At 46.8% G+C, this 16,946-nt stretch overlaps 1 long non-coding RNA gene across 1 annotated transcript; it reads left to right on the top strand.

Moving 5' to 3' along the window:
- The first annotated feature begins 3,307 nt into the window (after positions 1-3,307).
- LOC142819461 (uncharacterized) lies at positions 3,308-7,834 on the top strand. Its single transcript, XR_012897381.1, has 3 exons — positions 3,308-3,506; positions 7,386-7,466; positions 7,548-7,834. It is a non-coding gene; the product is annotated as an uncharacterized LOC142819461 (long non-coding RNA).
- The last annotated feature ends 9,112 nt before the right edge of the window (positions 7,835-16,946 follow it).

The following is a 16,946-nucleotide window of genomic DNA, read 5'->3' as shown; positions in this document are numbered from 1 at the left end:
GTTGGGTGAGAGCAGGGGGCCTGGGAGGGCTAGGTTGGAGTGGGAGGGCTGGGTGTGCCTGGCTCTGGGGGAGGGGTGGGTGCACTGGGTGAGAGCAGGGGGTCTGGGAGGGTGGCTGGTTCTGGGGGAGGGCAGGGGAATTGGGTTAGAACAGGGAACTGGGCATTAGAACTTCTGGCTTCTTTCCTTTCCTGTAGGCAGGCAGTGGGTCTGCGGGTTAGATTTGGGGCTTCCAGTCTCAGCTCTGTGGGAGTTGGTGCTTGGTGGGGCGGGCAGGGGCCAGCAGGATTCCTGAGTTCTTTTTCTAGCCAAGCCACTTCTCCCCTCGGTGCCTTTAACTTCATGTCCCAGGATGGACCCCAGCCAGCAGCCTCCTTGGCCCCCCACTCTCTCCTCCTGGCTCTGCAGCAGCCCGAGCTGCTGGCTGGTTGGTGGCACTGCTGGAGCCCGCGGTGCCATGCGTCTCGGGGCAGTGCAGCAGGGAAGTGGGAGCCTGGCATACGGAGTCCCCTCGCACCGGGGGCAGCGGCAGCCCTGGCAGCAGCAAGGTGGCGGCCAGAGTCCCGAGTTTGGCGTGCACAGGGACGAGCTTGCCAGCTCCAAAGTCCAGCCTCCTGTGTGAGTGGAGCAGCCACCGCCGCAGCAGCACCGGCAGGCACCCGGCGTCCTCTTTTCTGAACGTTCAAATTTGGTAACCCCAGGCGACAGGGGATGGATCCCTGTTCTGTTCACTCCCTCTGGGGCACCTGGCATTGGCCACTGTCAGCAGACAGGATCCTGGGCTAGATGGACCTTTGGTCTGTCCCAGTGTGACTGTTCTTATGTTCATATCCTATCTAATTAGCCCTTTCCACTGCCTAATCCATTAAAGCCTGGCATTGGATATCTACCAGGAAGTCATGCTCAGTCTTCTGGGAGCTTCACTTTCTTACCCACTTTTACAGGCCAGCTGACATGCACTCGCGGTGCCAAGGGCTCCTAGCTTGTCAGGACAGGACTATGAGCTGTGGGTGTAAGAGCTTCTTATAAATTAAACTGAAACAGTTTCGCTTATTTTTTATTTAGTGCCTGCCCATGGTTGGGACTCTGGAAAATACCTGCTGGGAAGGGCAGCTGGGAAAAACGAGAATCCAGGGCAAAAGGGAGTGGCAAGGAAAATAATTGTTCTCTTAGGCTGCAGCAGCTGGAGTTGTGCTGCCTTTCTTCCTCCACTAACCACTTTGTTCACCACTTCACTGGCATATTCTAAGCGGCCCTTGACCTTCATGAGGCAGGGATACAAGGTATTTGCCTGTCTAAGAAAGGGCACAGAAGAGAGGTTGGGCTTAAGGTTAATCTGCTAAGATCCACTGGTCTGGGATTCATGCTAGCTGGGCTCAAATACTGGCTCTGCTACTGACATCCTGCATGACCTTGGGCAAGTCACTTTATCTCAGTGGGCCTCTATTTCCCGTCTGTAAAATGACAAGAAGAGCATATTTCCTTTTTTCACAGCTTCTGTCTATTGAGAACGTACATTCTTGGCCAGAGGGGCTATTATCTGCTGAAGTCAGAGACAACTTCCTTTTGGAGCAAAATAAACCCAACATCAACAGCAAGAGTCTCCCCCTACCAAAATACATAGCACGTGTACATCAACCTTTTCTTCCAACAGCTGCTAGCTTCCTTTAGGAGTCAGTGTCGTGATCCAAACAGCCAGGAATTTTCTCCCAGCGGAGTGGGGCGCTCACTAAAATCAGAGGAGTTAGGTTCAGAATAGATCCTGGAGCTAGCGCTAACGTATACGTTCAGAACTCCGACTCTGAGACCGGGGAGGGGAAAGAATTCACGGGGGAAGACACAGGCACTGACTGAACAGTGACAGATGAAACAGATCTCATGGCATAGAATTTCCTATTGCAAGTGCAGGTGGATGCCAGGTGGGGAGGGAGAACGGGCCGAAGGGCCCAAAGAGGGTGCCCTTACCGTACCACGCTGAAAGTGTGTGGCTATCGAGTCTCACAGTGACAGAGGAGCTGAGAACTTGTGTGTATGATGCCCCCTTATGTCTCGTGGTGCTGCTAAAACCCCTCCCACATCATCATGTCCTAGCTGAGCCCCACGCCAGGCAGGGAGGGTGATACACAGCTCAGGCCTTTCTCTGCACGTTCACAATACCGGCTCAGTCCATGCTGGACAATGCACCTGGCCAGGGGTGTCATGCCCCCTCCCCGCTTTTTACTAGCTGTAAGGGTAAGCAACAGGGTTAGGGTTGGGTAGGGGGAGAGTAGCAAGCGGGGATGGAGCTTGGGGGAAGAGGTGGGGTGGTGGAGGAGCTTTGGGGAGAAGAGGCAATGGGGGGCAGGGGCCTGAGGGTGCTTCCGCCGCTCCGGAACCTGCCTGAATGTGCTGGGAAGAGATGATATTGAAAACGAGGCCAGAGGGGAGATCTCAGGCATTGCACAGCCGTAGGCCCTGAAGAGGAGCTCGGAATAAGCGCGAAAGCTTGGCTTTTTTTAACCCACAGAAGCGGGTCTAATACAAAATATCCCCTCCCCCATCTTGTCAGCTTTAGGACAGAGAGACACAAGCTTCTCGCTGAACCTTTGTTTACAGACAGACCAGTTTTGGCCGGGTAGGAAGGCCTGAGTTGTAGAGGTTAACTTGGCCAAGGGGGTGGCACGGGGTAAGTCAGGGGTGGCCAACCCGCGGCTCGCGAGCTGCATGTAGCTCTTCCCCCACTGAAGTGTGGCTTGCGAAGCCGTCCCTGCGCCCATAGGAAACGTCCCCGGCTCCCTGTGCTCACTGGAGTAGGGGAGCCATCCGCTGTGGCGATTCAAAATGGCTCCACCAAGAGCCTGATGTGGCCAACAAGCCTTGTCTTTTCTTTCAAAGGGGCAGTGTCCTTCCCCACCCCCAACAACACTGGGGGGGGGGGGAGCTGGGGGGAAGCTCTGCTTTTCCTCAACAAAGTTGCTAAACAAATATTCTGGTGCAGCTCTTCGCATTTTTGCTGCCGCTGTTTCGGCTCTCTTCGTTTAATGGGTTGCCCACCCCTGGTGTAAGCGGTATGGGTAGACCCAGCTAGCAAAGTCTGGGGCCAATGGTCAGGGCTCAGGCTGTAGGGAGATACCTGGCTAGTGTGGGGCAGGGGCTGTCATAGGGGCACAGAGCCAGCTGGCAGAGCTAGAGTTCCCCAAGCAGAGTGCCTGGCAGGGGACCCCAGACCCAAAGTACAGGGACAGACCTGCCTGGCAGCAACGCAAGTGAGAGACTCACTTGGCTGGAGCAGGAATTCAGGACAGACCCCACGGGAGGGACTGGCCAATAGGGACAGACCTGGTGGTGGGGTGCAGCGTCTGACCTCCAGGGAGAGACCTGTCTGGCAGGAGCTAAACTTGGTTCTGATTAAAAGGATTTATCATAGAACTCATTAGAAAACATCTGGGCTTGGCAAGGGATCTGGAATGTGCTTCGGCCGTGGAGCTCTGCTCTTCCTGCGTCCTGAGAATGTGAGCTCCCGCAGGGTAAGACTCGAGCCAGCTGTTTCCTCTAATCCCATCAGCCTTTCCTTCCACAGGGGTCCAAGAACTCAGCGAGAGAGAGGAAGAAAGAGAAAGGCCGGTTCCCGCCCCTTGGTGACTGGGATTAGTGGTTTCTCTGTGCTGCAGTGCCAACACATTTGGGGGCCCTGGGGGCAGTATTAAAAACCCCCCACCACTCCCCTCCCATCTCTGAGCAAGTCCAAGTGTGTTTAATCACTTCATTTCCCACCTTACCCAATTGCTCCTGCCTCCAGGCATCCAGGGCCCCTTCCTCCCTCCCTCCTCCAGGCTGCTGGTAACTCAGGTCATACGGAATCTGTCTTCCATTAAATCCATGGCTGCAGGGACATGTTTGATCAGTGTCTGGAAACAGGGTGTTGGGATTAATTCACAGGTGCCCTCTTTGCCTTAGAGCTCAAGTCCTTTTCTTCTGCTTTAAAAAATCTGTTCTGTTTTACTAGGTTAGAAAAGGCTAAATCCCATCTGACAATGATCTTACTTTCCCAACAGGGCTTTCTTCCCAAATCTCTCTCAAAATGCGTGGTTATTATACTTTTTATTACACCAATGGCTAGAGGGGCCCTAGTCAGGATCAGGACTCCTCTTGCTCAACACTGTTCACAAAATAAGAGGCTGTTCTTGCACCAAAGGGCTTACTAAATATTAGCAGACTACACAATCTAATAGTATGTACCTAGACACAGGGAACGCTTTGTCCACTGCTAAAATGTTGCCAGCGCTGGAGCCGTCTGGTGGTTTGGCCCAAGGAACACCACTTTATAGATTAGGACGGGAAGTTAGACGACTACTGTAAACTCACAGGATTTTATGATGAATTTACACAATGTTGGGTGCTCTTTCTAAAGTCCTAGCTTCTGGAATCCTGCTCCTACCTGAGAATCTCAGCTCTATCTCTCTTTTTTTTTAAAGTGAGTTTTTAGTCGTCGTAGTGGCCGAGAAAAACCTGGAAAAGGTGACCTGTAAAGGGTCAAAAAAACAGAAAGCAAACTCAAGCTTAAAAAAAAAATCATGATTTTTAAGCCAGTCTCCTGAATTGTGCCTTTTTGTTTGAGGTTGGCAGGACTCGTATAACCAATTGGAAAATTAGTATTTTCCCCCAAGGGATTGGGCCAGAAGACTTACCTTAATACCTCTTCATCTGCAAGAAGCACCATTGGATGAGGAACAACCATAGGCTTGTCTTCACTAGGAAGATATATTCATGATAGCTACCTCCATGTGCACCTCCACCTTTTCTCTCTCTTCTATGCGAGTTAACACCTCCTACCAAAAGACAGCTGGGCCACATAGGATAGGTCTGGATCAACTACCAGGGGTGGGGACTCCTTTTTGGGTCAGGTGCCATTGACCCATAGAAAAACCAGTTGAGGGCCGCACACAAGAGAGAAACAAATAAAACAAAACAAACCAAAGCAAACCCCCTCCCCCCCAAAAAAAACCCTCACTGAGAAAGAGAAAAAAAAAGTCTCCACATTCCCCTTGCACACCAGGGCTTTGAGGCGCCTAGGCTAGTAGATTTTGTGTGCTCCAGTTCTGTAGGGGGATAGCAAGGGGGCTGGAGCGCCAGTGTGGGTTCCCCAATGCTGGGGGGAGAGTCTGAGCCTTGGGGACTAGATCCAGACAAAAGCCCAGGGCCACATCCAACCCACGGGCCTTAGGTTCCCCATCCTTGATCTTCATAGATGTAGAAGACATTCACTTGCAGACACTAGTGACTAGGGAAAAGGTGGAGGAGTAAATTAAGGTAGCTAACTCCCCTGTATTTCTCTAGTGTGTATGTGCCCTGTAACGAGACATGTCTCAAGCAGGTCTTGTACAACAGCTAACATGTTTCAAGGGGTGGGGTTTGCGAAGCCAGTTCCTGCCCCATATTGTCTTGCCCTGCCTCACTCTCAGCCCTTCCCACTTGTGGCTCCATCTCAAACCCGTCAAAATGGAATTAAGGCCATTCCGGGTCCAGACACAACAATAATGAAAAATAGATCGCATGGCTCCGCGTATATCAGAGCTACTTCTGAAGCTACTGCTGCAGCCCAGGAGTTAACACTGTGAATTATTTCATGGGCTACTTTAAGAAAGTTCCATGTTATTATAGGTTCTTCCTGTGCTTCGCGACGCCACAGTGACCTTTTCTTTATCTGCCAATCTGCCTCTGTTTATGCCAACTATGGATATCCAATTCAGGTTTTTGCAGATAGCAAAGAGGATCCTCCTCCTACTCCTAAACCTAACAGCTGTGTCTACACTGGCAAGTTATTCCGGAAAATCAGCCGCTTTTCCGGAAAAACTTGCTAGCTGTCTATACTGGCCGCTTGAATTTCCGGAAAAGCACTGACGATCTAATGTAAAATCATCAGTGCTTTTCCGGAAAAACTATGCTGCTCCCATTTGGGCAAAAGTCTTTTTCCGGAAAACTGTTCCGGAAAAGGGCCAGTGTAGACAGCACAGTAGTGTTTTCCGCAAAAAAGCCCCGATCGCAAAAATGATGATCGGGGCTTTTTTGCGGAAAAGCGTGTCTACATTGGCCACGGATGCTTTTCCGCAAAAAGTGCTTTTCCGGAAAAGCGTCCTGCCAATCTAGACACGCTTTTCTGTAAACGCTTTTAACGGAAATCTTTTCCGTTAAAAGCATTTCCAGAAAATCATGCCAATGTAGACGTAGCCAACTTGTTCCCAAGCATTTAGGAGCCTTCTTCCTGAAGCAACAACAAATTCCACATGCTGCATGCTGTCTTCTGTGGCGCAGGGAAAGGCACTGTGCAAACTTTCCCACACTGGCATTGCAATGCACTTCCAGTCCTGGCCTGCAAACCCACCCTACCTCTTCCAGTCCTCACTCACCAACTGTCCCTCATTCACGGGTGCATGTATTGACATAGGAAATACTCCATCTTGAGGCTGATTATCTAGGATACCACACAATCTTCAGAGAGAATTAAAAACTGGGCCGTATGCCCAGAAAACCAAACCAAACAGAGAACGGAGTCCAAAAGGGAAGAACTGGTAGCAGTCACGAGGACAAAACAATGTGCATCTGAATGGAAAAAAACTGATGCTGTGCCTCAAAGGGGACCACAGACATCTTCAGTGAGTCCCACAAATTGGGATCCTGAACCAAGAGGGCCTTGTCTAAAGCTCAGTTCAGATGAAACCAGGAGATGGAGACCAAGGGCAAAACAGTCACCTCTAATGATCTTTGGGGAATATTGGATAAGTGGTTATGTCCCGAGGAGACTATTAGAATATTAGGTCATCTTAGGTGTACTCAAGAGAAGTCGGGGGGGTACGTCAACACAACTCTGGAGAAAACTGAATTTTTGTTTTAAATTTTATAGCATTTTATTATTTTTGTACGTTTTACACCCGAAAATTTCATTGCCCACTCGGCTACGATTAGGTTGTTTAAACAAATGTGTTGCAATGGTAGAAAAAATTGTGTGCATCTGAAAACTAGGTACTGGGAGTATTTATAATTTTTTTAAAAAAGGGGTACTTCATAAAAAAAGACTGAGAAACACTGATCTAGTGTGACCTGACAATCACAGGGCATTCAGTTTCACCCAGTTACCCTTTCATGGGGCCCAATAATTTGGTGCTAGCCCAGTATTTGGCTAGCGTAAATCTTCCAGAAAGGGAAGCCATCTTGAGATGAACACATCAAGAGATGGAAAACCCATCACTGCCCTGGGTAATTTATTCCAAGGGTGATTAACCATCAGTGTTAACAATGTGTGTTATTTCCAACTTTTCTGGCTTCAGCTTCCAGCCTCTGGCTCTTCTGAGACCTTTCTTCACTCCACTCAAAATCCTTTTAATACCCAGTATGCTCTCCCTATACAGATCCTTATACACGGTCATCAAGTCACCTTTCAAGCCTCTTTCTGATAAGAGAAACAGATGGAACTCTTGATGTGTGTCACTGTAAGACATTTTCTTCAACCCTCTGATATTTTTGTGTCTCTTTTTGCAACCCCTCTAATTTTTCCTCGCCTGTTTTCAAAGGTGGACCCCAGAACCAGATGCAGTATTCCACTACCAGTCTCATCAATGTCATATACAGAAGACAAAAATCACATCCATTCTCCTCGTCAGTACACCCCTGGTTGTACATCCAAGGGACTGCAGTGACCCTTTTTGCACCACGTCGCACAGGGAACTCGTTAAAATTCCTTTCCTGTGGCCATAGCCAAGATTTCACCATGGGAAGGAGGATTCCAAAGAGAAGAGGCTATTTTGCTAACCCATTGGGTCATTTAACCCACCTGCTTAGAGCATTCCATTTCCCCCTCCCCCACACACCGGGAGCTCTCCCTTATTACTCTGCAGCAACTTTACCCTGCAGAAAAGGTCCCTGAATGGGTAGGTAGGTGCACTAGTCCTCAACTACTATCAGGAGCTAAGTAAGTTCCCACCACTGGGTAGGGAGGAATGGGACCAGATAACAGATCCCCTGTGTTTAAGCACATTGCGTCGCATCCCCGCACCCTGCACAAGTGGGTTATAGTGTAGGATGTTTCTCCTGTTTAAGCAATCGCCTCCAAACTTTGCCCTTCCCCCATTCCTAGTGACACGTGTCTTCCTGTGTAATTTGTAACAGACACCATTCTAATAAGCTGCATTAGTATCTGCACTCTATAAAAGTGACATTGGAGAGGAGACCCAATATCCCTGTTCCTGCTGGCAGGATAATGAATTATTACACCAATGCTTTATTATTCAGGAGCTCTGGGAGTCAAGCATAGTGTTGGAAAATGGTTATAAAATGTGGCTTAAAAATCACACAAGGTACTTGCATAATAGTTTGTTCTTCTATAGCACCTTCCATCGGGAGAGCTCAAAGCCCTTTATAAACATTAGGGTGAAATTCAACCCAGTGCAGATGGCTAACACTCAAAATAGGATTTAAGTGGTGCGCAGACTTTATGCTGGCTCACTGCACAAAGCTGAATTTTACCCATGAATGAATTAGACTTCAATGCCATTGCAAGGTGGGTAGGTACCATTATGCTCATTTTATGGGGGAGACAAAGAGAGGTTAAGTGAGCTGCTCAGAGAGTCTGTGTCGGAGCCAGGAATAGAGCACATGCACAGATACCACAATCTGGCCATGTCTAGACTGCAGGCTTCTTTCGGAAGAGATCTTCCAAAAAAACTTCTTCTGAAAGAGCGTGATTTCTATGGGCGGAATGGCTACCAGGGCACCTATGCTTTTTCCTCTTTCCTCTTCTTGCAAAAGAACTCCCTCTTTCCCATCCACATATGCCTTTTTCCAAAAGAGCTCTTTCGGAAAAAGGCTTCTTCTTCATAGAAAGAGAATTACCAATGCTGGAAAACCCCCTCAGTTCTTTCGATGTTTTTTCGAAAGAGATTGCAGTGTGGACACAATTGAAGTTTTTTTTGGAAAAACTGCCATTTTCCAAAAAAAACCTCTGTAGTGTAGACATACCCTCAGAGGTGCTCTGTAAATGCCTAAACACGAAGTAACCCACGGTCCCATAATAATCACCAAGCGCTTTATGTTCCAGGGAGGTAAAAGTGGTATTTCACAGAGAGGAACATAAAACTCCAAAGCAATTAAGTGACTCGGCCAAGATCAAACAGTCAGTGGGACAGCCAGGATTAGGGTTTAGTTTTTCCAGTTCCCAATTATAAACTCATACTGAACTTGGTTACACTGAAGTTATTTCTGTTAAAGTGGTATAATATCCCCACAGCACTGCCACCCCAGCATCTCAAGAGGAGCCATGGATCTTTAGGAAACAGCAAATCAACTTTTGCAGTAATTACTATACTCAAAATATACTCAAAATATCAGAGCAGTTTCCATTTTATTGTGCAGTACATTCTGATCTGGGGGAGGTCTTCACCCAAGACAAACCAAGCTAGGAATCAGCCAATAAAGTGAACATTATTCCTAGAGAAATACCAGCTAATTGTATGGCTAACTGGAGACATCAGTGTTTATTTAGGAACGTAGTAAGATGTGCATGGCTCACAAGATTTAAGTTCAAGTCCAACCATGAACTGCCAGTAGAGAAAAATCTATGGAAAAAAAAAAAGTGGTGACTTTCTATCCCAATTTTCTAACTTCCTTGATCAGCACTGACAATGGCTGTTTGGTGGCGTTTTTAAAATAATTTGGTGGACTTGGTCTAGTTCCCCCATCGAGCACTGTCTAGTCCATGCGCAGACGCTCATTAGGCAGATTCAACAGAAAGGCAAAAAACTGAAAGGAGTTTGCAGATATTTAGCCCAAAATCTAAAGGCCGACTTGCGCTCCAGAAAAATTGCATGGTGGGAGACCTGGTTAAACAATGGACAATTGTAGAAGTAACGAGGCCACCCCTTTCTCATGGTTCAATCTACAGATTAGGGAGGGTCTGTGATCATGTATATGGCAATATCCATTCTCATCAGGTGACCCTTGCTTTTCTGCCTTGTGTGGATGTCCCATATCCCACTTAAAACGCTGTTCCAGTCTGTAGAACCTAATCATCCTGCCTTAGGCAGCAGCTTTGGTCTGGAATACGTTTACAGACTGAACAAAGCTCTAGGGAATAATCTTTTGCAGGTAGCTCTACACAAAGATGGTTTTGAGCCCCTTTGGAGTTGCTCAGATCTGCATCTGAAGTCTGTGCTTGTCCCTTACCTCCATAATGAGCCAAACCAAGACTTGTGATCACAGTCCAGGCTTCTCTCTAGCTTTGAACCGATGGCTGTTATCCAAATGGAAGCACTCTAAGGCTACTGAATAAACATTCATCCCCCATTATGTGAAAGGAAAAAAGACTTACAAAATGGAATCTGAACTGGCCATCTCTAGGAAGTGGTAACTACCCCAAATCCTGGTCTGAGAGTCTCTGCAACCAATACTGGAGAGATTTAAACTAGAGGTGGGGAACTTAAGGCCCGGGGACCAGATCCAGCCCCCAAGGCTCGGGGCTCCCCCCATAGCACTGGGGAGCCTGCACTGGTGCTCCAGACCCCCATTGAAGCACACAATCTACTAGCTTGACTCCAGTGTGAGAGGGGAATATGGAGAGTATATTTCTCCTCCTCAATCAGAGGCCATGTCAGTGAGGGTTTTTTTTTCCTGTGGGTCAGTGGCCCCCAACCCAAAAAAGGTTCCCTACCCATTTTAGGTGGAGTGCTATTATTTATCAAGCACCGACAACTCTCTCAGCATCTTAACGAGCTACAAAAGAGGACAGGTTCAGTGCCAGAAGGAGCATACAGATCTAAGTAACTGGCTGCGCTGTGCGCCGCTAGCCAGCCATCACAGTAGAGACAACAGGAATCCACAGCAGAATTTCCATAAACTGTTTTCCCATTTAGTTTTGATCTGACTCAGTTGCACATTTCACTGTGGGTGGCCTGAAGAGAGGGCTCTTGGAGCGCTTGGATACAGTCTGCATTGCAACGTATCCTCATGCCTGCCAGAACTTCAGTCCATTTGCCAAGTTCAGTACCAATGCCTTGGGCAGCTTACAGGGAACGGAGGCAAGTTCGTTTGTTTTATTTCCCGACCATCAGGTGGATCCAGAGCAGAAGGTGGGGAACCTCTTTTGGGTCAGGGGTCTATGTGGGCTGACCCATAGAAAAATCAGTTGGAGGCCACATAAAAATGAGAACAAACCAACCAATCCACGTTCCCCTCACACAACAGAGCCTCAGGGGCCCTGGCTATTAGATGCTGTGGGCCTGCCTATGCAGGAGTGGGGTGGTGGGTTTGGGAAGGCGATAGGGTGCAGGAGTGGGCTAGGGGTGGGAGCTAGGGTACAGATGTGGAAGTGCAGGGTCTCAGTGGGGGGGAACCCTAATGCTGGGGGAGGGAGCCCTGAGCCTCAGGGGGACTATATCCAGGCAAGCTGGTGGCCGGATGTGGCCTCTGGGCTGTAGGTTCCCCATCCCTGATCCAGAAAAATGCAAAGGGCCAACTAGGGGCTGGATTCAACCTGAATTCTTAGATTGTGGAGTGGATGAAAGCTCATGGAAGTGTGGTAGCTGCAGAGTTGTGGGAGCATGCTCTGTGTGTGGAGGGAGGCCCATGGAACACTGTTTATAGCATTCTCAGGACCAGTGATAAGGAGCAATCCTTGGGTAGAGCGGGTACCTACATGCCAGTTTTCAGCTGGGAACAGACAAACAGGCTAAATGGGGCAGAGGCTGGGTTCTCTATGTTCTTCCTAGCAATGAAATTACATAATCTTCACAAAAATATAACATATCTGTGGGCTGGAGGGTTGTTGTTCTACTGTCTAAAGGGAAATATGGTTTTACATCAATCTGTGCTCATTTTGATCTGAAGGAACCAAAAGGACAAATGCAGACAGTCCCCATGAATCATAGAACACTAGAACTCGAAGGGACCTTGAGAGGTCATCGAGTCCAGTCCCCTGCCTTCACGACAGGACTAAGCACCATCTAGACAATCCCTGATAGATATCTAACCTGCTCCTAAATATCTCCAGCGATGGAGATTCCACAGCCTCCCTAGGCAATTTATGCCAGTGTTTAACCACCCTGACAGTTAGGAAGTTTTTGGCCAGCATTGAAAGGTTTACCTCCACTTGTCTGGAAACTGGGGTAGAAGAGAGTGATCCTAGCTTACAATGTTGGGGTACTTTTGAGGAGACCAGAGTTCTGCAGGGAAGCAGGCTGCATCTTGGTTTTAAGGAGAGGGAGGCCAGCAGGAGGGAACACCGGGGCTAACTAGGTCATAGAAACCACGTTATGGGAACTGCTACACTTGGGTAAGATAACATACATTGACACTTGTTTAAACTTTTTTTTCCCCCCTCCCAGCATCTCTCTATATGGATAAATATTTGGATTTGAACAAAGTGTCTGGTAGCCCTGCTGTTAGTCCAAACTCAGATAGACCTGCTGGAGGTCACGCTGTTTGAAAACGGCGTACTGTACCTTGGTATGCCATCTAAAAGCGGGGTGAAATTGTAGGATTCCACTTCAGATCAGTGCAGCTGTGCTTAGATACAGGGGCAGGCTAAAGTTACAGTTAAAGCCCAGAGCCATAACACCTGAACTGAACCACTCTCTTAAATTAGGTCTGCATTTTCTTTGATTAAGTCACAAATGACCTCCTGCTAGCCAAAACTTATAAGCAGTATTCCATCCTCCTCCTCTGTAAATGGTCAACCATGCTCCAGTTTTCCTGCAATCTTGTCCTCTCTTGGCTCCTGTGACTGTCCTCCTGATAATTATGCTCCTTCTTTAATCATGCCTCAGTGGGTCCTTCAGAGAATTTTCCTCAACTCCCTCCCCCTCCCAGCTTGCTGGTTCCACAAAGCTCTGTCCATCATCCCCTTTTTTTCTGGTCCCCTCCCCCCCCTTATCTCCAGGTAAACATCTAAAAAACACAAGTGCAACTGCCATCTCTGCTTAAGGTGCTCAGTGTTTCACAAACAGTCTTCCTGGGAGGGACTCTAGTTACTCCTATTTGACAAAACACAAAATGGTTAGAAATCTTACCCCAAGGTCACAGAGCTGGTGAGTGGAGAGCTGAGACTAGCATACAGAAATTAAGGATATAATAATGTAGTCAACTAACCGATAAGCAAAAGTTTATAGGTTAATGCTATAGACTACATGCATCTCCCCTACCACCCACCAGTAAATTTTTTATCAGGCTCAGCTCAGTCCCAGCCCCACTACGGCTGGGCATTAAAAGTGTATTAGGAGTCATGCAGTCAAGCAGCCCAGTTCAGTTCTGGCTCATGCCGGGTCCAGGAGCACTGCCCCTCCCATGGACAGAGGCAGCTGCCACCCTGTGCTTCTACCTCCATATCAGGGGCAGCAACATGAGGCAACAGGGAGCTGGTCCATCAGGTGAGCTGTTTTTTAAATTGCCTCCCCTTCTGGACCAGTTCCTGCCTGGCACCCCACACTGCTGCCTCTGATTCAGAGGCAGCAGCATGGAGTAGCAAGGGACTCCTCGGGAGTGGGGCCCGAGTGCACTGACTTCCAGCCCCACCTCTGGGGACTATAGACTAGTCGACTAAATGATAAGAAATCATGAGGTTAATCGACTATTCAGTTAACCAATACTTAACATCCCTAATAGAAATCCTGACTCCCCCATCGTTAACCCACATAACTACTCAATGACAGTCAGCTACGTCTCTTCACTATGACAAACCAGGGAGAATAAGGTCTGCTGAGTGAAAGGACTTGTAGCATAACCCCCACTTTGATGACTCCCAAGCTACAATGAGTAAGCAGCCTTTCCAGAGAGTCCTTGACTTAACCATCCTTCAATTTTGATTTATTGTCAAGGCAACTTCCTAAGCCTTGTGTTCAATTCCCATCTCTGTCACATTCTGGGTGTGTAACTTTAGGCAAGATAATTTATAGTCTCCACCTCAGATCCCCATCTGTAAAGTAGGGAGAAGCCTACCATTTCTGCCCTTATTTATACTGTGAACTCCTGCATACGGACTATGCTTTACAGCACCAAGTCCCTAGGCCCTATTGAAGCAGAAAAAAAAAACACGGGGGGGGGGGGGGGGAGACGGACGGGACGGGACACGACAATATCTTGATCAACATACTGAGAACCAAGATAAACAATATCAAGCTGCATTGGTCATTTTTTCCCTTCCAGCAGTCTGCTTTTCTGGGTCTTGTTTATTCGTTTCAAAGCCTCAGCAGACATCTAATCAAGCTGTTAAGAAGAGTCAGATTTGTGGCCAGTCTGGCACTTAGGGAGCTGTTAAGCAGTCAAAAACAGTTCTAGTCAGCAATTAAAAAAATGGAAACATGGTTTCTTTCTTCTTCACTTTCCACCCTTTATTTTCCTATTAAATTGAAATTGCACCAGGGATAACAGTCACTTCTCCACTAAGAGACCTTATTAAGTTCTTGGTGGGAGCACCTGAGTGTTTTAGGCCTATATTGTGTGCACTCTGCTAGTCATCCAAATTATGCTACAGAGTCAGAGAGGAAGCAATGATTTCAGCAGGCTTGAGGAAGAAGGAAAAATGTGATAGCTTCCAGATGAGCATATTACACTAAATTTAACATTCCTTTTGGTACTTAGAATTTCCACTTTTTCCCCTTCCATTTATGTAATTAGAAATCAAGCAGCAGGAAGCCATTCCTATTCCAACCTCGGTTAGGAACATTACAATCTTACTCCATAGAGTGAGACAGGAGACCTACCTTCACATGGAGGCATTTTGCATAATTTATTTTGACAGGTTCAAGCCCTATTTTTGAACCAATACAATTTAAACTAAACCGCAACAAACAAAGCTCAATTATGGGTTAGTTTAAAAAAAAAAGCCACTCTGAACAGGGAGGTCTGGGAAGAGAGAGAACATTCAGTCTAAATTACTAGCTATTCCTTTCCAATCTTTACCTCTTTTTTAAAGTCACAGTCTCTTTTTGCAGACTGAAGAGTCAGCACTTCAGCACATACAATGGTTTGATGAAATTTACAATAATGTTTAAGAGGGCAATGTTTTCTGAAAGGAAGTTAATGTTATGACTCTTACAAAAGCATTTAATCTAAACTATTTCAAGTATCTAAAAGGGTGTTATGAGGAGGGAGAAAAATTGTTCTCCTTGGCTCTGATGGTAGGACAAGAAGCAACGGGCTTAAATTGCAGCAAGGGAGGTTTAGGCTGGACATTAGGAAAAACTTCTTAACTGTCATAGTGGTTAAACACTGGAATAAGTTGCCTAGGGAGGTTGTGGAATCTCTATCACTGGAGATATTTAAGGGCAGGTTGGATGGGCATCTGTCAGGGATGAGCTAGACAGTGCCTGGTCTTCCATGAGGGCAGGGGACTGGACTTGATGACCCCTCAAGGTCCTTTCCAGTTCTAGTGTTCTGTGATTCTCACTCCAGGCCAAGCTGCACAATCAACTAGTTCTTTCCCTACATGACCTGTCAGAGAATATTGTCTTAAGGTACCACAACTTTAAGATTTTTTTTTTTGTCCTACACCAGTCAGATGCTCTTCTCTCTGGCTAAATCCATTATCTTCCCAGCTTACTAGTGCTGCAGCAAAAGAGAATTTTAAAAAAACAAAACACCGAAAACCTCTCCAAACCACAGAGGAGCTGTGGCTCCAAAGTACACAGCTCAAATTAAAAATTGGGGCCGGATAAAATGATTCAAAATTGGAAAGAAAAAAAGGGACTGTTTCCAATAAACTGTTTTAATGACTGATTAATGCTGCCCAGCAAGGGAGAGGAGGAGGTAGAAAAAACAAGGACATACTCTAGCAATGGTGCTGGATGGCATCATGGTTTGGTAGGGTCCAGTTCTGCTTTGGCACAGAAACTGTTTTATCCAGTGAATCTGTGCTCATTTTGGGTATGCCTGGCATGTATCTTTGGCAAGTGAAATTTGTATTCAAGCCCCTCTAAAGGGATGTGGGTGAGGGAAGATTACTGAAGCACCCATACCATCTCCAGTTCCTGTTGCGCAATATCAGGAAGGCACTTTCCAAGCTTTTTCTGATCTCTAAGCACCTTCTCAAAGTCTACCCTCATCCTTCCTTTTTTGGCAAGGTTTTGAAAAGCATTGTGCAATTTTATTTTCCATTGTGTGTTCTTTTCGGAGAGAAAGTTATTCTTTCCTCTGCCTGGCTCACCATGGAGCACAATAAATTTTCAAAAAGAAAATATATTTACACAGGCTTTTAACATTAGTGTAAAAGTTACCAGTATAGGGAAAAAAATCAGGGTTATAAAATAAGCCCTATATAAAATTATCCCTTTATTGCAGAAGATGCCTTGGTGGTGTAGACATATAATATGTGATAGACCACATACACCAAGAGAGGGGCAGGAAGCTCTCCAACAGCAAGTATTCTCAGGTTGTGTTATAAAAGGACAATGTTTGCAGCAAATGCCTCAACAGAAGAATACATCTGAGTTCAGTGAAAGAAAAAAAAGTCTACAGGAGTAGCCGTTAGCAGCTGGTACCTCTTCTGGGTGGAGATGATGCAAGAGAGACTCTTCCACCAAACATCAACTAGAGGAGAGCAGACTGACAACAGAGTGCACTTAAAAAAAGTGTTCAAGAAAAAAAGTCTGTTTACCTTAAACTAAATATTAAGCTCCAGATAAAAGCTGGAACAATTAAGCATAAAGAACTACAAGTACCATCTTTGTCCCATTCCAAAAATGAGGGGAGGGGGGAGTAAAGCTCTATCAGAAAGCACATGCATCTATTTCATTAGCTCACTATGCAGGGAATCGTTTCTCAAGACCCTTTACAGATTAAAGCAGCAGCATCAGTTAGGGGAGACAGCAAACCAGTCAGACTTGCACTTTCCTACACGTCTGTTTGGAGAGGACAGAATGTAGGCCTTCACAGCAATTGCTGTTGGGACAGGACTTGAACCTGTGCTTCTCCTAAAACCAGCCCAA

The sequence above is a fragment of the Pelodiscus sinensis genome, chromosome 23 (assembly GCF_049634645.1).
Source record: "Pelodiscus sinensis isolate JC-2024 chromosome 23, ASM4963464v1, whole genome shotgun sequence".
Lineage (NCBI taxonomy): Eukaryota > Metazoa > Chordata > Testudines > Trionychidae > Pelodiscus > Pelodiscus sinensis.
This window is presented reverse-complemented; position numbering and strand designations above follow the sequence as displayed.